Source organism: Hypanus sabinus, chromosome 20, assembly GCF_030144855.1.
Source record: "Hypanus sabinus isolate sHypSab1 chromosome 20, sHypSab1.hap1, whole genome shotgun sequence".
NCBI lineage: Eukaryota > Metazoa > Chordata > Chondrichthyes > Myliobatiformes > Dasyatidae > Hypanus > Hypanus sabinus.
Genome location: NC_082725.1, coordinates 47,085,161 through 47,107,263, shown reverse-complemented (window position 1 = coordinate 47,107,263; position 22,103 = coordinate 47,085,161).

Genomic DNA, 22,103 nt, shown 5'->3' with positions numbered 1-22,103 from the left:
GTTCAGCAGTTCCTGAGATACTCAAACCACCCCATCTGGCACCAAAAATCACTCCATGGTCAGTCACTTTGATCACATTTCTTCCCCATTCTGAACAACTGAACCTCTTGACATGTCTGTATGCATTTATGCATTGAGTTGCTGCCACCTGATTGGCTGATTAGATATTTGCATTAATAAGCAGGTGTACAGTTGTACCTAATAAAATAGCCACAGAATGTATACGTTCTTTGATAATATATTTACATTGTACTCTGAAGTTTGAAAGTCCACATGGTCTGCTCAGAATTCTTGCCCTCAAAAAAATTGAGGTTTCAAAATTTATAGATTTGTAAGTTTCAAAAATTTCAAGCTTATAGATATATACATAGATTTCAATTGGTTTGAGATGGTGCTGGTGATGTCCAGCGACTACTTATTGGTGGCAACATACAAAACAAAGAAGACTACTAAACACCTTATTAATAACAGTTTATTAATAGCGATCACCACTAACAATGAAGAGGTGTGCAGAGGTGTGGCTAGATGATTGGAGGTGGAGGAGGCAGAGGTGAAGGTGAAGGTGAGCCAAGGCAGAGGCGAGTAGAGGCAAAAGCAAAGAAAGTTCCGATGCCCGAATTGGAAAGGTCAGATTCGAACCAACTCGTGGCTGCAGGTTCCAGGCCCCAGAGATATCTAAGAGTGAGGAACAACTAAATGTTTGGACAATTCAAGTTCTGGGCCAGATTGAGAAGCCAGGGTGTTGGGACCGGAGGTGAGGGATGGGCCTGTTCATCCTGGTTCTGTTCACTGCTCCGTGACATTTACTCAGCTGCGTGCTGTGCTGACACTGTGGCCTGGTGTAACACCTGTGTAGCACCAGTCTTATCACGTGTGACTAATCGTCACACTCTTTAGAGAAAATACACTACATGCTAGTAGCCCATCAGAAGAACCCAAGTATCAGAAGGAGGCAGTAAACAGAAACCACACACTTCTGGAAACAAGAACACACACAAAATGGTGGTCGAACACAGCAGGCCAGGCAGCATCTATAAGGAGAGGCGCTGTCGACGTTTCGGGCCAAGACCCTTCGTCAGGACTAACCAAAAGGAAAGATAGTAAGAGATTTAAAAGTAGTGGAGGGAGGGGGAAATGTGAAATGATAGGAGAAGACCGGAAGGGGTGGGATGAAGCTGAGAGCTGGAAAGGTGATTGGCGAAAATGATACAGAGCTGGAAAAGGGAAAGGATCATGGGATGGGAGGCCTCGGGAGAAAGAAGTGGGGGGTAACACCAGAGGAAGATGGAGAACAGGCAAACAACTAAATATTTCAGGGATGGGGTAAGAAGGGGAGGAGAGGCATTAACGGAAGTTAGAAAGGTCAATGTTCTGGAAATAAGGTTTTGTTTATAAGAAAAAAAACAAAATGTACAAAATATTTACATGAGCAAGAACAATTCAAAATTCAAACATTCTGTTTAGGTTCCAAATCTTAGATATCAAACCACAACATATTCCTTTTTAATTAGAGTCAGCGGTATTCATTAGAATAACCTTTTGTTACTCCAATTTCTCTAACTTATTAGATCTAGTGTTACACCCTATTTAAAAGTTTACAGGTTAAACTTCCCTTCTTACTTATCCCTAGTTAGTTAGGAAACCGAATATAATTCCTATTCTCAAGTATTATAGTTAACTTCTCTTTCAGTTCCAGGCAGTGTATCTACAAGTTTAAATTCAAATTCAAAAATTGTATATACACAGTTTAACTCCTTTCAGGACAATTCTCCAACATCACAACTTTTAAACAAAGTAAATCTTATTCAGTAACTTATCAAAGACTTTGCAAAAATGATCAGTTCCTGCAGAAAATCTAATTCCAATTCTTCAAATGAAAATAAACTTGTACATCCAACCATATTAAATTAAACCATATTAAATCCTCTGCATCATTATAATTTTGATCCTGCACTGGTTCTTCATCTTGGGTGGCTCACCATCGTGTTTCTTGGATTCGTTGGAATGAAATAGTGTATCATCCACAGAAAGTCAATTCATAAGCTTGTATCAAAACTTGGCCGAATGCCTTGGTATGATTTTGTAGAACTAATTGCCGACTACACGGTAGGAATGTTGGACACTGGTCTCTGCCGATATCGTATCATTATAAGCTGCTGCATGCTATAGCTGTAGCTTCAATAAATTATTTATCGCCAAACTCTGTCCTCCAGGGTTTCATGCTGAGAGTTTCAAGTTAGTAGGGTAAAGATACTCACTACTAATTCCACTCTTAACAGCTCATGTCTTCAGCTTCCGATCATTGCGACGTTTCTCTCCTTGTCCATCCTGTGCTCAGCCTGACCGGCCCTCCCATAGCATTTTTTTTCAGAAATTCTTTTTTTTAATCAGTAAACTTAATTTTCATCCCTCCACAGGTAGAACTTCCTAACATTAAAATTTAGTGTTTAATTAACCTGGGTTACACTGGCTTTGTGTCTTTCGTTGGACTTCAGTTCTGAATGCTGTTTGCTTACTTTGATTGTTTGCTTAGTTTTTGTTCTCCATACACTGGTTGCTTAACTGTTTTTTATGGGTTCCTTTGTTTTGCAGCTGCCTGTTAGGAAACAAATCTCAATGTTGTATAATGTATACACACTTTGATAATAAATATACTTTGAACTTTGGTCAGAGATAGAAAGGATTCTAGAAATAAAATGGGTTGATGGTGTTAAGATTCAAATCAAATTAATTGCATTACAGAACAGGTGTGCCAGAAAATTGAAGATGAAATCACTGGAAGAGCAAAGAAATTCAGACAGGATCTATAAAGATACGATTAACAATTCAAGGCAAAGGCTTGACTTCCTGTAATTTATTTTTTATTGAAGTTCATCAAACAAACATTTCCATAAGATGTATTTCAGATATTGTACATATATATCACAAAATCTCCACAAAGTATTTATCTGGGGTATACACTTATAGAAAAGAGCGGAAAGAAAAAACAAGCAAAAGGAAAGAACTATGTACAAGTAGGGAGTGATCTTTTTTTTTACGACAGATTCATTGAAAATAAAATCAGGCCTATGAGGCATTATGTAGTTAAACCATTTTTCCCAGTATGAATCAAATTGTTCCAGCTTATGATTAACAGATGCTGTTATCTTCTCCATTTCGTAAATGTCCTTTGTAATTTCCATCCATGTATTTAAAGCTGGGCTCTCCTGTGATAACCATTTCCTAGTAACAGTCTTTTTACCAGCCACCAACAGTATATTCATTAAATATTTATCTCTTTTCAACCATTCTTGAGGTATATATCCAAAATATACGGTCTTACTCTCCAAGGGTATTTCACATTTAAAGATGTCTTGTAGGGCATTGTGTATCCCCCTCCAATAGTTTTTGATAACAGGGCAGTCCCAAAAAATATGATAATGATTTGCATTTTGATTTCCACAATTTCTCCAGCAAACAGGGAGGTTACTATCATAATGGGATTTCTGAGAGGGTGTAATAAAATATCTTATCAAGTTTTTCCATCCAAACTCCCTCCATTTCTGTGAATTGGTACACTTCCATTGAAATCTCCATATTGTTGTCCATTCTTCCTCAGATATAATTATCCCTCCTTCCTTCTCCCATTTTGTTTTAATGTATGAAGTCGAATGTGTTTTAAGATTTGACAACCCCTTATACATGCTTGAAATGATTCTACTACCATTTTCTGAATTATATGCTTTTCTAAAGAGCTCTATCAAGCATGTACTTGCCTTGGTTACATTTTTAAGCATCTTATTAACATATTGTTGCATCTGTAAATACCAATAAAAATCTTGTTTTTCTAGTAAGTGTTTCTCTTTAAGCATTTCAGAACTGAACAGTGTTCCTTCTTTCATTAGGTTGCAAAGAACTGTTATTCCTTTAACTGTCCAGTCCTTAAATCTAGCATCCAATTTATTTGGTGTAAAATCAGAGTCATATGAACACCATTTAAGAATTGCAATATCTCCCTCTAGATTATATTCTTTTATAGTGGTTTTTCATATTTTAAGAGTCAATTTCACCCATGGGTTATCAATAATATTTATGTACCTTTGCAGGTTGTTATCAGCCAAAATTGCTTGTATGGGGATGGGAAGTACCCGCTCCTCAATGTTTTTCCATTTAGCGTCATATGATGGGTTGCAAAATAATAATCTCTAAGAGAAGGCAAGCCCCATCCTCCCTTTTCCTTTGCTAATTGCAAAGTTTTGAGACGAACTCTAGGCCTTTTACCCTGCCAAATATACCTTGATAGCATCTTGTTCCATTCATTGAATTGATTTTGATTAATCTCTATTGGTAGGGTCTGAAAGAGATATAACAGTCTGGGCAGTATATTCATTTTAATAGACTCAATCCTCGAACTGAGACTGAAAGAAGGAATCAGGCTCCATCTTGCCACATCTTCCTTAAATTTTTTATATAGAAACTGATAATTACATTCTGATAATTTTGCGTATGTAGCAGGTTGGAAAGACTCTTTCTTGTTCCTGTGTTGTTTCTCTGAAAATTTGACTCTATCAATCAGTAAAGGTGCATAAAAGGTTAGCAACAATGAGGGATCAAATTTACCAGGTAAACTTTATTTTTGAGACTTTTATTGGAACATTGAAGACCTCGTCATGTGGGAGTGGGATTTGTGCTAAGCAATCGGTTGCTACAGAAGTTGACTTTGTAACTTAATTCGGAGATTTAGTTAATCAGGATAGTGAATAGAAGCATGCTGTAAACTGTGAGTTGTGAGTTAGATTTTGTAGACCTAACTTCAGTTACACAGTAAAACTCCAAAAATCTGAGTTTTATCATTTGGAAGTTCCAACGATTCAGTATTTGGATCACCAGGTAGATTCAAAGCGCTGCAAAGCCAATATAGATGACTTCACTGATGACACCAGTTGTTGGCAGAATCTCAGATGGCAACGAGCAGGCGTACGGGGATTGAGATAGATCACTTGTTCGGTGGTGTCGCAATAACAACTTTGCACCCAAAGTCAGCAAGACTGAAGATTTGATTGTAGACATCAGGAAGGGGAAATCGGGAGAGCATACACCATTCCCTTTGTATTGCTGCTGCAAAACAACAAAGTTCACGACTTGCGTCAGTGACAATAAACCAGATATCAATTCTGAGTCAGCATGAAACAGACTTCTAGCCCAACTCATGAATGCTGAATGTGATGTCCATCTACAATGCTTTTAAAATTCTATTAAAATTAAAGAAACACTGATATAATACAATGCATGGCAAATAGTACAATATAAATATTACAATCAATTACAAAATGCTGCGTATTGATTTGCACTCTGCATTCTAGCAATCTTGTGCAGTTTTAACTGAAACAGTAAGTTTGGTTTACTGACTCTGACTCTGACTCACGACTCACCTAAAAGAGTTTATCTTATCTCTACAGGCACCAGTCCTGCCTGTAATTGCTCTTTAAGTTGCTCTGATCTCGCCCACTTACCAACATAAATGTCACGCACAAAGATAATTGATGAGAATCAACCTTCCGCAAAAACTCTTCTGAGTGAACTGCTGATTTTTGAGAGCGAAGGAGTTTTTTACTACTCGGGTTAAAGAGAGGCGAGACTGCGCAGGTGTGTGATGTCAGTCAGTAGACCGCGAAGGGTTAAAAAATACTGCCATATCCAGCGGGTGGCGCCAGAGTGGGCAGTGGAGTGAGAGGCAGCAGAATGGTAGGTCTTTGGCTCAACGGGCTGAGGCGGTAATGGGATGAGGCGAGGTAGGAAGTTTGTGTGTGAGGCCAGTTTTCTGTGCCCAGTGTCATATGTGGGGGGGATCCTGGATTCTTCCGGAAGTCCACATCTGCACCAGGTGCGCCGAGCTCCTGAGGGACCGAGTTAGGGAACTGGAGCTGCAGCTCGATGAACTGCACCTGGTCACGGAGAGTGAGGAGGTGATAGAGAGGAGTTACAGACAGGTGGTCACACCGGGGCCACGGGAGAGAGAGACAAATGGGTCACAGTCAGAGGGGAAGGGGAAGAGTCAGGTACTAGAGAGTACCCCTGTGACAGTACCCATTGACAATAAGTACTCCTGTTTGAGTGCTGCTGTGGGGAGGGGGTGGGGAGACAGCCTATCTAGGGCAAGTGACAGTGACCGTGTCTCTGGCAGAGTCTGGCCCCGTGGCTCAGAAGGGTAGGGAAAGGAAGAGAAAGGCAGTACTGATGGGGACTCTATAGTTATGGGGTCAGAAAGGCAATTCTGTGGATGCAGGAAAGAAACTTGAATGATAGTTTGCCACCCAGGTGTCTGGGATGTTTCTGATCGCGTCCAAGATATCCTGCGGTGGAAGGGAGAACAGCCAGAGGTCGTGGTACATATCGGTAGCAATGACATAGGTAGGAAAAGGGAGGAGGTCCTGAAAACAGAGTACAGGGAGTTAGGAAAGAAGTTGAGAAGCAGGACCACAAAGGTAGTAATCTCGGGATTACTGCCTGTGCCACGCAACAGTGAGAATAGGAATAGAGTGAGGTGGAGGATACATGCATGGCTGAGGGATTGGAGCAGGGGGCAGGGATTCAGATTTCTGGATCATTGGGACCTCTTTTGGGGCAGGCGTGGCCTGTACAAAAAAGGACAGGTTGCACTTGAATCCCAGGGGAACCAATATCCTCGTGGGGAGGTTTGCTAAGGCTACTGGGGAGAGTTTAAACTAGAATTGTTGGGGAGTGGGAACCGAACTGAAGAGACTGGGGAGGAAGTGGTTAGCTCACAAATAGAGAAAGCTTGTAGACAGTGCGAGAGGGAAGATAGGCAGGTGATAGAAAAGGAACGCACTCAGACCGGACGCTTGAGATGTGTCTATTTTAATGCAAGGAGTGTTGTAAACAAAGGGGATGAGCTTAGAGCATGGATCAGTACTTAGAGATATGATGTGGTGGTCATTACAGAGACCTGGATGGCTCAGGGACAGGATTTCAAGTGCCGGGTTTCAGGGGTTTCAGATGTTTCAGAAAGGACAGGGAGGGAGGCAAAAAAGGTGGGGACATGGCACTGTTGATCAGAGATGGTGCCACGGCTGCAGAAAAGGTGGATGCCATGGAGAGATTGTCTACGGAGTCTCTCTGGGTGGATGTTAGGAACAGGAAGGGGTCAATAACTTTACTAGGTGTTTTTTATAGGCTGCCAAATAGTAACTAGGATATCAAGGAACAGATAGGGAAATAGATCCTGTAAAGGTGTAATAATAAGAGTTGTCATGATGGGAGTTTTTAATTTCCCAAATATCAATTGGCATCTCCCCAGAGCAAAGGGTTTAGATGGGGTGGAGTTTATTAGGTGTGTTCAGGAAGGTTTCTTGACACAGTATGTAGATAAGCCTACAAGAGGAAAGGCTGTACTTGATTTGATATTGAGAAATGAACCTGGTCAGTTGTCAGATATCTCAGTGGGAGAGGATTTTGGAGATAGTGATCATACCTCTATCTCCTTTACAATAGCATTGGAGAGAGATAGGAACAGACAAGTTAGAAAAGCGTTTAATTGGAGTAAGGAGAATTATGAGGCTATCAGGCAGGAAATTGGAAGCTTAAATTGGAAACAGATGTTCTCAGGGAAAAGTACGGAAGAAATGTGGCTAATATTCAGTGGATATTTGTGTGGAGTTCTGTATAGGTATGATCCAATGAGACAAGGAAGTTATGGTCAGGTACAGGAACTGTGGTGTACAAAGGCTGTAATAAATCTAGTCAAGAAGAAAAGCTTACAAAAGGTTCAGAGAGCTAGGTAATGTTAGAGATCTAGAAGATTATAAGGCTAGCAGGAAGGAGCATAAGGAGGAAATTAGGAGAGCCAGAAGGGGCAAAGAGAAGGCCTTGGTAGGTAGAATTAAGGTAAACCCCAAGGCATTCTACAAGTATGTGAAGAACAAGATAGGACATGAAAGAATAGGACCTATCAAGTGTGACAGTGGAAAAGTGTGTATGGAACCGGAGGAGATAGCAAAGGTACTTAATGAATACTTTACTTCAGTATTCACTACGGAAAAAGACCTTGGCAATTGTAGGGATGACTTACAGTGGACTGAAAAGCTTGAACATGCAGATATTAAGGAAGAAGATGTGCTGGAGCTTTTGGAAAGCATCAAGTTGGATAAGTCGCCAGAACCGGACAAAATGTACCCCAGGCTACTGTGGGAGGTGAGGGAGGAGATTGCTGAGCCTCTGCCGATAATTTTTGCAATATTAGTGGGGACGGGAGAGGTCCCAGAGGATTGGAGGGCTGTGGATATTGCTCCTTTATTCAAGAAAGGGAGCAGAGATAGCCCAGGAAATTATAGACCAGTGAGTCTTACCTCAGTGTTTGGTAAATTGATGGAGAAGATCCTGAGAGGCAGGATTTATGAACATTTGGAGAGGTATAATATGATTAGGAGTAGTCAGCATGGCTTTGTCAAGGGCAGGTCATGCCTTACGAGCCAGAGGATGTGACTAAACACATTGATGAAGGAAGAGCAGTAGATGTAGTGTATATGGATTTCAGCAAGGCATTTGATAAGATACCCCATGCAAGGTTTATTGAGAAAGTAATTAAGAAAGTTTATTGGGATCCAAGGAAACATTGCTTTGTGGATCCAGAACTGGCTTGCCCACAGAAGGCAAAGAGTGGTTGTAGACGGGTCATATTCTGCATGGAGGTCAGTCACCAGTGGAGTGCCTCAGGGATCTGTTCTGGGACCCCTTCATTTTCGAGATTTTTATAAATGACCTGGATGAGGAAGTGGAAGGATAGGTTAGTAAGTTTGCTGATGACACAAAGGTTGGGGGTGTTGTGGATAGTGTGGAGGGCTGTCGGAGGTTACAGCGGGACATTGATAGGATGCAAAACTGGGCAGATGGAGTTCAATCCAGATGTGAAGTGGTTCATTTTGGTAGGTCAAATATGATGGCAGAATATAGTATTAATGCTAAGACTCTTGGCAGTGTGGAGGATCAGAGGGATCTTGGGGTCTGAGTCCATAGGTCACTCAAAGCAATTGCGCAGGTTGACTCTGTGATTAAGGTGTATGGTGTATTGGCCTTCATCAATCATGGAATTGAATTTAGGTGCCGAGAGGTAATGTTGCAGCTATATAGGACCCTGGTCAGACCCCACTTGGTACTGTGCTCAGTTCTGGTGTCTCACTGCATGAAGGATGTGGAAGCCATAGAAAAGGTGCAGAGGAGATTTACAAGGACACTGTCTGGATTGGGGACCATGCCTTATAAGAATAGGTTGAGTGAACTTAGCCTTTTCTCCTTGGAGTGAAGGAGGATAGGAGGTGACCTGAAAGAGGTGTACAAGATGATGAGAGGCATTGATCGTGTGGATAGTCAGAGGCTTTTTCCCAGGGCTGAAATGGTTGCCACAAGAGGACACAGGTTTAAGGTGCTGGGGAGTAGGTACAGAGGAGATGTCAGGGATAAGTTTTTTTTACTCAGAGAGTGGTGAGTGCATGGAATGGGCTGCTGGCGACGGTAGTGGAGGAGGATATGATAGGGTCTTTTAAGAAACTTTTGGATAGGTACATGGAGCTTAGTAAAGTAGAGGGCTATAGGTAAGCCTAGTAATTTCTAAGGTAGGCACATGTTCGGCACAACTTTGTGATCCAAAGGGCTTGTATTTTGCTGTAGGGTTTCTATGTTTCCAAAGCAACAGGCTGAGCAGCATTTGTGGGAGGAAATGAACGGTCAACATTTTGGGTCAAACCCTACATTAGAACTGATGTAGGGTTCCAGCCCAAAATGTCAATAGTCATTTCTCCCCGGAGAAACAACTCTGCCTGCTGGGTTCCCCAGCAGATTGTTTGTGGATCCAGATTCTAATGTCTGCAGTCTCTTGTGACTTGATGGATGAAATTTCCTCAAAGGACTCAATGTGTCCAAGTACGTCCATACCTATCTATAGATGTCTTGATTTAATTAGTCATTCCCACCCACTTTCACAGAATACTTGGTTTTACCAAATTCATCACTTCTCATTCTTGTGCAGTAACTTCAATGCCGATATGAGCAGTTGAACTCCAGCAATAAAAATCGTAACTCTATTGAGAAGCTTTTGAATGCCATCTTTATCCCTTCCTTCACTGAGGAACCACCAGAAACAGCAGCAGCAGCAGAGATGATAACTCATCAGAACCTTCTTCTGCTTACCTGTTGATCTGTAAGAAGTCAGACCACAAATGATCAATGGAACAAACTGAAATATATAAGTAGTGCCCTTGGGTTAGTTTTGTCTGTGTAAAAATGATGGATTTCATAAAATTTTCAGCTTACAACATACTAAAAAATTCTCTGTAACAGATACTGTGGTTGTTCATAGCATTCTAGGATGGGATTGCTGGTCAGTCTTAGTCAAAGGTGAATTACCATCAGTGAAAAGCATTCTTACTGCAGGCTTGGCTAAACCAAACACTTTTGTTCAGTAGCTTCAGTAATGAAGCGAGCAATCAAACTGTATTCGTTAGACTTCTTTATCATAGCTTTATTGAGAAACTTGTGGATCTTACCTCTGCCCTCCCCCCCACCCCCACAGTGATGCTACCAGAGATGCCTGCAACAGCAGAGAATAAAATACGGGTGTCAGACCGACTATCCACAAGAATCAGTAATATCACCATTGCCCACCCCATTCCTTTCCAATTAGTGGGACAAGGCTGGGGGTGTTAACCAGGTTTAACCTTGTTCTTTCGGTCTTCCTCTGCTAAAGTCTAAAGCCATCTCCATGACTTTCTGCCACACCACGGAAAATGAAATATCAATGACTTTTACATCCTAGCTGAATTATAAAGTCCCTCATCTGTGGTAAAGATACTACTGTGAAGTTCTGGAGTGATAAATCCATTCTGCTTCAGCTGGTTTGAAGGTTCTGCCGAACCTTTGGAGACAAGTGTTTCTTGATATTTAATGACAGTAGCATTATATATAACCCAGAGTCCTATTTCATTCATTGATTTAGCCACAGTGGCCAATGGGTACTGAATGAGACCAAATTCCATTAGTAGCAGTTTTAAGAAAGTTAAATGTAAGATAATTGTTGAACATGGCTGTAGCAGGTTCTTACTTCACTGTCCTACCACACCAATAGAGATTGCACATCATCACAGCACGGTGGTACAGACTCTGGGTAAGAACAGCAAATCCGGAACAAAGACATGGAATCTCAGTGTAGCTAATGTCTCCAAAATCATGAAAAGTTCTCACTTAATTATCGTTTGGTATTGAGTGTATGGAGGGTGATGGAGTCACATGCAGGTGAGATATTTACAAAGGGATCTGAGCGTTCCAGTGCATGGTTCACAAAAGGCCAGTCCTAGAGTTTTATACAGTATGGAAACAGAATCTTCAGCCTAACTTTTGTTGATGCCAACCAAGTTATCCACTTGAGTTAGCACCATTTCCTACATTTGTCCATTCCATCTAAACTTTTCTTTCCATGAATTTGTCTAAGGATCTTTCGAATGTAGTGTCTGTCCCTACCACTTCCTTCAACAACTCTAAGTGGAATATGTTGCCTCTCAGAACCCTCTCAGAATCTTTCCTCTGTCACCTTAAAGCATTGCCTTCTATTTATTAACTACCTAATCCTGTGACCATTTACCTTGTCTATGCTCCTCATGATTTTATAAACCTCTATGAGATTAATCCTCAGCCTCCTGGGGGAAAAAAAAGTCCCAGCTTATCTATATAGTTCAATTCCCCCCCCCCCCCCACCCCAGTCCTGGTAACGTGATCTTGAATTTTTTCTATATTCTTTCCAGCCAGTAGCAGATAACAGTGATTAATTAGGAAAACTACCAGAATGTGATTGTTTATGGAAAGGAAATAAAAATATGTTAAGATTATGATTCATTTATACAGGGAATTAGTGCAGCTTTATTCTTCTTAAAGAAAGAGGGATTCAAATGTTAGAAAGTTTTTGACAAGAACAGTCCATTCGGCCCCAACAAAGCGTGCCAAATTCTTATTCACAAAGAGGGTTGAAATAACCATGGAGTTTAGATTTGAAAATCTTTAAGGTACTACTCTCAGCTACACAACTAGTTAGTTTGTTCCATGTGTTTACAACTCACTGTGTAAAGAAATGTCTCCTGATGTTAGTCTGAAATCTCCCTTAAACCAGCCTCCATTTAACCATTAGCAGAATGCTCATGCTTTATAAGGAAGTCAGATATGGTTTACTTCCTGGAAAGGCAAGTTACCCTATGAGGCAAGAATGGACCAGTTACCTTTGTATTCACTGGAATTTAGACGCCTAAGAGGAGACTTGATTTAAAGCTATAACATCCCAAGTTGTTTTCACATGGATATATCTGTAGAAAGGATGTTTCCTCTTCTAGGAGAATCTAGAATTTTTGATACTATTGGCAAACAAAAAGTCACCATTTAATACAGAAATGACATTTTTTATTTCTCTTAGTGGACCAAAAATCTTTGGAAATCTCTTCTTCAAAAAGTGGTGGAAGCAGTGTATTTGGCTATTTTTAAGGCAGTTAGAAGATTCTTGAAAGCAAATATAACAATAAAAATAACAATAGGGAATTAACAAGAGGGATGGGAATGCAGAATTAAAATTAAAATCAGATCATACTGAAGGCAGTATCTGCTACAGGAACCTACATATACATATTGTTGTTGCTGTCCACACCTTGTGGTGCATCAGGTGGCAACTCTGGTGTTTCCTCAGCATTTATGTCTGTTCTTTTGCAAGGCTGAGTTGCTAGCTCCATTCTCAATCCAGCACAGATGGAAAATGTGCAAGGAGCTGGCCAGGTTCGAACCCTGACCTCTTGCCTCAAAGTCCACTGCTTACTCATAGGTAGGAAAGAAAGAAGTGACAAGGGAATGGCATCAGGGGCAGGAATCAGACACACAGACTTCAATTTCCCAGAATTTGATTGGGAAAATTTACTGGATCCTGATGTTAAAGGTATGACAGTTTAAAGATAATTAGAGGACGAGCAAGTCATGACAAGGTGAGGTTAGTATTCAACAGTGTTCATGTGAAACGCAGCTTTGCAATTTCAAAAAGCTTTGCTGAGGAATTACTTGTAGATGGAAATATGAAGCAGCCAGGAATGAATCCTTGGGGAGCAGCAAGGGAAACTGCTCAAACAGGGAAAAAAGCAACTCTCAAAAGCCTTTCAACTGCTTTGACATGTCCCTGATGATCAGAAACATTTAAATACTTCCAATGGATTTAAATAATTAAATAATATGGACATTACTAAGTTAAAATTTATTTAAATACACATACTTATTTTTCATTTCATTCTATACAAAATAAGAAGAAAATAAAAAGATGTTCCATTGACATTTTCAATAAAGGCTGGAAACTCAGTTCCAATGAACTGATGAATCCAGCCATGGTTGTTGTGAAACTGAGACACTGGACTCAAATTGTTTCAGGTGTCTCAGCTTGGGAACCTGTCCTTTGCTCTTGGTCTCACCACCTAGTCCAGGGGTGAGCACAAGATCTCAAGCTGAAAAGACTGGCCTCCAACCTCCAGCTTTCCCCTGACTACAACTGTTTAAGAAGACAGCACATCATCAGCCTCTCAGTGACAGCTGAGGACGGGCAATAAGTGTCCCAGGGATACCTACATTTTCAGGAGTGGATATTCACCTGCAAAGCATCAGTCAGAGCCTCCTCAAATTACAACTGGAATCAAGACCAACACTTCTTATTATGACTACATTTCACACATCTTCCAAAATTTTCATCCCTCGTGGAGGATAAGAAATGAGGAAAATGGTACAGCATCAGTTTGGGGTAATGTCTTGTGCTGCTAGACAATTGATCAAATACATACTTGTTACAGGTTGACACTTCCCATATTATAGCAGTGACCGCCATTCTCAAATACTTTCCTGGAGATGCAATGAAATTTAGAATGTCTTAAAATTCTGAGAGGTGCCATAAGAATGATTCCATTCCATAGGCTCAATATGTGCCCAGCCCACCAGGGAAATAGAAAACGGTTTCATCCTTTTTCATGTGCTGAATCATCACCTAGTGCTCATGTCTAAGTGGCTCTTTGCCAAAGACATCACAATATTGGGCAAAGGATGGTTGCAATGATGTTAGGATGGATTGTGCCCTGAAACGTGAGATTCATGGGATCTGCTCTTTACCAGTTACAAACGCACAACCACTCAAAACAGCTTGCTACCCCAAGTGCACAACTGGTGATCCCGTACTTCCTGGGTAGCTTTCTGAATCCAGCCAGTCTAGGGTCATTAGAGGCATGGCTGTGGACTCAAACAGAAATTGAGCAGTCTTCTAATAGCCTGACTGCACCCACACATGAGATACCAAAGCTTATTTTCGGGACAGCAAAACCTAAAACGATTCCCCTTCTTCCTTTTCCATTCGTTAATGTAAGTTTATTATCAAAGCAAGTATACGTCACCAAATAGATTTCAATAGGTGCATTTAAAAGAAATATAGAAGCATAGAAAACATACAGCACAATACAGACCCTTTGGTCCACAAAACTGTGCTGAACATGTCCCTACCTTAGAACTACCGCGGGTTACCCATAGCCCTCTATCTTTCTAAGCTCCATGTTCCTAACCAGGAGTCTCTTAAAAGACCCTAACATATCTGCCTCCACCACCGTTGCCAGCAGCCCATTCCACACACTCACCACTCTCTGCGTAAGAAAGTTACCCCTTACCCATCTCCTCTGTACCTACTTCCAAGCACTTTAAAGCTGTGCCCTCTTGCGCTAGCCATCTCAGCCCTTGGAAAAAGCCTCTGACTATCCACATGATCAATGTTTCTCATTATCTTGTACTCCTCTATCAGGTCACCTCTCATCCTCCATCACTCCAAGGAGAAAAGGCCGAATTCACACAACCTATTCTCATAAGTCATGCTCCCCAATCCAGGCAACATCCTTGTAAATCTCCTCTGCACCCTTTCTATAGTCTCCACATCCTTCCTGTAGTGAGGCGACCAGAACTGAGCACAGTACTCTAAGTGAGGTCTGACCAGGGTCCTATATAGCTGTAACATTACCTCTCGGCTCTTAAAATCAAACCCACGATTGATGGAGGCCAATGCATCATATGCCTTCTTAACCTCAGAATCAACCTGCACAGCAGCTCTGAATGTCCTATGGACTCAGACCCCAAGATCCCTCCGATCCTCCACACTGCCAAGAGTCTTACCATTAATACTACATTCTGCCATCATGTTTGACCTAAGAAAATGAACCACCTCACACCTATATGGGTTGAACTCCATCTGCCACTTCTCAGCCCAGTTTTGCATTCTATCAATGTCCTGCTGTAACCTCTAACAGCCCTCCACACTATCCACAACACCTCCAACCTTTGTGTCATCAGCAGACTTACTAACCCATCCCTCCACTTCCTCATCCAGATCGTTTATAAAAAATCATGGAGAGTAAGGGTCCCAGAACACATCCCTCAGGCACTCCACTCCTCCATGCAGAATATGACCCATCTACAACCATTCTTTGCCTTCTGTGGGCAAGCCAGTTCTGGATCATTCCTGATGCAGGGTCTCGGCCCGAAACGTTGGCTACTCTTTTCTCATGGATGCTGCCTGATCTGCTGAGTTCTTCCAGTGTTGTATACGTATTCTTTGATCCACAGCATCTACAGTTGCATTTTTGTGTCTGGATCCATAAAGCAATGTCCTCTTGGATCCCATGCCTCCTTACTTTCTCAAAAAGCCTTGCATGGGGTACCTTGTCAAATGCCTTGCTGAAATCCATATACACTACATCTACTGCTCTACCTTCATCAATGTGTTTGGTCACATCCTCAAAAAATTCAATCATGCTTGTAAAGCACTACCTGCCTTTCACAAACCATGCCGACTATTCCTATTCATATTATGCCTCTCCAAATGTTCAAAATGCTGCCTCTAAGGATCTTCTCCATCAAGTTACCAACCACTGAGGTAAGACTTACTGGTCTATGATTTCCTGGGCTAACTCTACTCCCTTTCTTGAATAACGGAACAAGATCCGCAACCCACCAACCCTCTGGAACCTCTCCCGCCCCCATTGAAGATGCAAAGATCATTGCTAGAGGCTCAGAAATTTCCTCACTCACCTTCCACAGGAGCCTGGGGTCCATCTTGTCCAGTCCCTGTGACTGATCCAACTTGATGATTTCCAAAATCTCCAGCGTATCCTCTTCATTAATATCTACATGCCCAAGCTTTTCAGTCTGCTGTAAGTCATTCCTACAATCCCCAAGGTCCAAGGTATTCACTACGGAAAAGTATCCATTAAGTACCTCTGCTATCTCCTCCAGTTCCATGCACACTTTTCCACTGTTAACTCTTGATTGGTCCTATCCTCTCACGTCTTATCCTCTTGCTCTTCACATACCTTTAGAATGCCCTGGGGTTTTGCTTATTCCTGTCTGCCAAGGCCTACTCATGTCCCCTTCTGGCTCTCCTAATTTCATTCTTAAGCTCCTTCCTGCTAGCCTTATAATCTTTTAGATCTCTACTATTACTTAGGTTTTTGAATCTTTCGTAAGTTCTTCTTTTCTTCTTGAATAGAACTACAACAGCCTTTGTACACCACCATTCCTGTACCTCACCATCCTTTCCCTGTCTCATTGGAACGTACCTATGCAGAACACCATGCAAATATCCCCTGAACATTTGCCACGTTTCTTCCATACATTTCTCTGAGAACATCTGTTCCCAATTTATGCTTCCAAGTTCCTGCCTGATAGCTTCATATTTTCTGCTTACTCCAATTAAGTGCTTGCCTAACTTGCCTGTACCTATCCCTTATCAATGCTATGGTAAAGGAGATAGAATTGTTATCACTGTCTCCATAGTACTCTCACACTGAGAGATCTGACACCTAACCAGGTTCATTTCCCAATGCCAGATCAAGTACAACCTCTCCTCTTGTAGGCTTATCTGCATACTGTGTCAAGAAACCTTCCTTAACACACCTAACAAGCTCATCCCATCAAAACCCCTTGCTCTAGGGAGATGCCAATCTATATTTGGGAAATTAAAATCTGCCACCACAACAACCCTGTTATTATTACTCCTTTCCAGAATCTGTCTCCCTATCTGCTCCTCAATGTCCCTGATACAATTGGGTGGTCTATAAAAAACACCCAGAACAGTTATTGACCCCTTCCTGTTCCCAACTTCCACCCACAGAGACTCCGTAGACAATCCCTCCATGATATCCACCTTTTCTGCAGCCATGACACTATCGCTGATCAACAGTGCCATGTCCCCACCTCTTTTGCCTCCTCCCCACTGTCCTTTCTGAAACATCTAAAATCTGGCACTCGAAGTAACCGTTCCTGCTCCTGACCCATCCAAGTCTCTGTAATGGCCACAATATCATAGCTCTAAGTACTGATCTATGCTCTAAGTTCATAATACTCCTTGCATTAAAATAGACACATCTCAAACCATCAACCTGAGTGTATCCCTTCTCTATCACCTGCCTATTCTCCCTCTCAAACTCTCTCCAAGCTTTCTCAATTTGTGAGCCAACCACCTCTTCCTCCATATCTTCAGTTCGGTTCCCCCCCCCCAAGGAATTCTAGTTTAAATTCTCCCCAACAGCCTTTGAAAACTTCCACGCCAGGATATGTTAGAGAAATGTATGTAAAATACATCCTGAAATTTTTATTCTTCGCAGACATCCACAAAAACAGAGCAGTGCCCCAAACCATGAATGACAGTTAAAATGTTAGTACCCCAAAGCCCCCCCAACTCCCACTCCCATGCACAAGCAACACCAAGACAATGACACCCCCCACCCCAGCAGCAAAAAAAGGATCTGCACTCTCCACTGAGCACTCAAGCATGCAGCAAAGCATCATTAAAGACATAGACTTTACATGCTCTACACATGCACCCGATAATTCAACATACTACAGTCTCTCTCTCCTTAATAAGGGAAAAAGAGGTGCCCTCATTTCATACCTTGAAGCTACCTTGAAATTCATTTTCCTACAGGCATTTACAAGAAATACAATAGGATTTATGAGAAACTATACATAAAAAAGCTGATAAGCAACTACTGAGTAAAAGAAGACAAATTGTGCTGTATTCTGGTAACCCTCTCATCCCTTCTCTTCACCTGCTCATCACCTCCATCTGGTGCCCCTCCTCCATCCCTTTCTTCCATGGTCCACTGTCCTCTCCTATCAGATTCCTTCTTCAAGCGTTTATCTCTTCCACCTATCATCTCCTAGCTTCTTACTTCATCCCCTCCCTCCACCCACTTCCCCCCTCATCTGGTTTCACCTATTACCTGCCAACTTATACTCCTTCCCTTCCCCCACCTTCTTATTCTGGCTTCAGCTTTCCAGTCCTGGTGAAGAGTCTCAGCCCTAAATGTTGTCAGTTCCTCCAATTGAACTCTGTCCTTTTGTGTGTTTCCCTTAGCTGTCAGTCTATGGTTTTGTACTGCCACATGCTCCTGTTCTACTCAGGCCCTGTATTACTCCGTCTCTCACCTGTTTCTCATTATTACCTGTTTTGCTGCCACCTGTGTCTCATCGTGCTCCACCTATCATCTGCATCTCTGTTTATTGCTCAGTGTATTTCAGTCCTGTGTTTCCACCTGTCTGTTGCCAGATTGTGCTAATATATTTTCCTGAGCTTTTCCAGCATTCATATCTGTACTCAGTCCATCTGAATGTTAGCTCTGCCTGTTCCCCAATTCTGGTGTTTGGATTTCTCTGGATGTTTTGATCTCTGCCTGAACTTTGACACCAAGTTTGTTTACACCTCAGGATTTGTTACTCAATTAATATCACAGTGTGCACAGTACTGGGTCTGTGATTGGATCCCTGCTCCAATGTCCTGACAGTACAATCTGGCCACAAACAGGTGAAAACACAGGACTGAAATACACTGAGCAATAAACAGAGAGGCAGCTGATAGGTGGAGCACAATGAGACAGAAGTGGCAACAAAATAGGTAATAATGAGAAACAGGTGAGAGGTGGAGTACTCAGTGATACAGGGCCTGAGAAGAGCAGGAACGGGTACAGGAGCACATGGCAATACAACACCACAGACTGACAGCTGGGGGAAAACACACAAAAAGACAAAATTTCAACTGGAAGTATTGACTGTTTATTCCTCTCTCTAAATGTTCCCCTCTCCTTGACCTGCTGAGTTTCTTCAGCTTTTTATGTGTGTTGCTCAGGATTTCCAGCATCAGCCAAATCTATTGTGATACAAAAGTTGTTTTTTCAAATAGTTACAGCATTTTAATTTTGTTATAAATAATTCTAAACCTACTTAGCCCTATTGAAGTGTGTCTTTATTTAGGACAAATCATGCCCCTCTATCTGCATAGATAAGTGTGGCAGCTGCTAATACTACTGAAGATCCTGCCATATATCACCTAGAAAGATTGATCATGGAGAGCTGACAGTAGTGTTAACACTGGAGCACTCTTCAATACTCATTTCAAAAGTAAATTCTGGAGAAGGCAAGTCCTGTTAGTTCCAGAAAGCTCCATGGAATTGGAAAGGTATTTAGGCATTCTGCAATAAGTTATGGAGCTGCCAAATCAGGAATCCTAACACTAGCTAAGACTCCCAAGTTCCAATGGAAGGGATCCACATGATAAAGGTTTCATATTTAAGTTCCAGTTTCTGTAGGTAAGTGCAGAGATGGCAATGTAGCAGAGTTGCTCTCAGTTAGTGTACACCCTGATACTAAGAAAATGCCAGATGTGTGAACATGAATGGTGTACAGAAGTTCCTCATCCGATTTCCTGGCGAGTGTTACCTCACACGAAAATGATCAGCCCAGCAGTCTCCTCTGGGATTAAGTCAATTATTTTTGTGTGAAAAACAGATGCTAACTGATCCAATTTCAAGCCTAAGCTCCACAGGTTAACTGATTGATAACATATTTCTGCTGTAATCTAATATGAAAACTCTTGTATTCATATGTTTCTATAAAATTATGCCAGTTTAGCTCTTGTACCTTATCATCACACCATATAAATCCTTTGATTTATGTTGCTTTATAATTTTTTTGTAAGTGTCTAATAATCTTCCAATTATTACAAGGGGAAATGTACAAGTGAATGTGACCACATCACCCTTTTCCCCCATATACCCCATCCTTTCTTGTACAAGGATACACAGGGACAATTCCTCAGTACACAGGAAAATGCATAGATCAGTGCCAATTATTTCATTCTCCATTCTCTGACCATCAATCTTTACCTGACCATTTGGTTCAGTTTTCCCAAGCTCAATAAAGAGTGAAGGCTTCTTCTAGATGTTACCTCTTCTAGATGTAAAGCTGTTGGACTGAGATCCTGCATATTCTGATGTATGCTTCCCACTTTAGGAGACGCTACTTTGCAAAGTCTCAGTCTCTCTCTTCCTCTGGAAGTTTCATTGTCACGTTCCAGCTGAGGCAGCACTTCACACTGGAATCCATCAGTGTTATTTATTGCATCCAGTACTCCTGGTGTGGCCTCCTCAACACTGGAGAAATCTGATGCAGATTTGGGGATCTCTTCATTAAGCACCTTCACTCCACCCACCACAACAGCTAGAATGACTCAGTGGCCAACCGCTTTAATTCCACTTCCCACTGCCAACACTATCGTGTCTGTCTATGGCTTCTTCTGCTGTTAAGCTGAGGCTAGATGCAGACTCGAGGAACAGCATCATATTTTGTCTTGGTAGTCTCCAACCTGATGGTATCAACATCAACTTCCTCTAACTTCCTGTGACCAATCAACCTTTATCCCTCTAACTCCTGCAGAATCAGAATCAGGTTTTTTATCACTGGTATGTGTGTGAAATTTGTTAACTTAGCAGCAGCAGTTCATTGCAATACATAATATAGACATTGAAACCCAGGAACTTGAAACTACTCACTCTCTCCACTTCTGATCCCTCTATAAGGATTGATATGTGTTCCTTCATCTTACCCTTCCTGAAGTCCATAATCAATTCTTTCATCTTACTGACGTTAAGTGCCAGGTTGTTGCTGCTACACCATTCCACTAGTTGGCATATCTCACTCCTGTATGCCCTCTCGTCTCCATCTGAGATTCTACCAACAATGGTTGTATCACCAGCAAATTTATAGATGATATTTGAGCTACACCTAACCAGAGAGAGCAGAGCAGTGGGCTACGCACACACCCCTGAGGTGCGCCAGTGTTGATCGTCAATGAAGAGGAGATGCTATCACCAATCCGCACCGATTAGGAAGTCAAGGATCTAATTTCAGAGGGAGGTACAGTGGCCCAAGTTTTGTAACTCCTCAATCAGGGCTGTGAGAATGATGCTGCGGAATACTGAGCTATAATAGATGAACAACATCCTGACATAGGTATTTGTGTTTCCAGGTTGTCTAAGACCATGTGAAGAGCCATTGAGATTGCATCTGCGTTGACCTATTGTGGTGATAGACAAATTGCGGTGGATCCGGGTCTTAGCTGAGGTAGGAGTTCAGTCTGGTCAGGACCAACCTCTCAAAACATTTTATCACTGTCGATGTGAGCGCTACCAGGTGATAGTCATTAAGGCAGCTCACATTATTCTGTTTCGGGACTGGTATAATTGTTGCCTTTTTGAAGCAAGTGGGAACTTCTGCTGTAGCAGCAAGTGGTTGAAAATATCCTTAAATACTCCCACCAGTTAGTTGGCACAGGTATTCAGAGCCATACCAGGTATTCCATTGAGACCTTCTGCCTCTTTAAAGACAGTGTCACATCAGCATCTGAGACGGAGATCACAAGGTCATCAGATACAACAGGGATCTTCATGGCTGTAGTTATATTCCCTCTTTCAAAGCAGGCATAGAAGGCACTGAGTTCATCTGGTAGTGAAGCATCGCTGTCATTCAAGCTATTGGGTTTCGCTTTGTAGGAAATGATGTCTAGCAAACCCTGCCAGAGTTGTTGTACATCTGATGTTGCCTCCAATCTCATTCAAAATTGTCTCTTTGCCTTTGAAATAGCTCTCCACAAATCATACCTGGTTTTCTGGTACAGACCTGGGTTATCAGATTTGAATGCCACAAATCTAGCCTTTAGCAGATGATGTAACTCCTGGTTC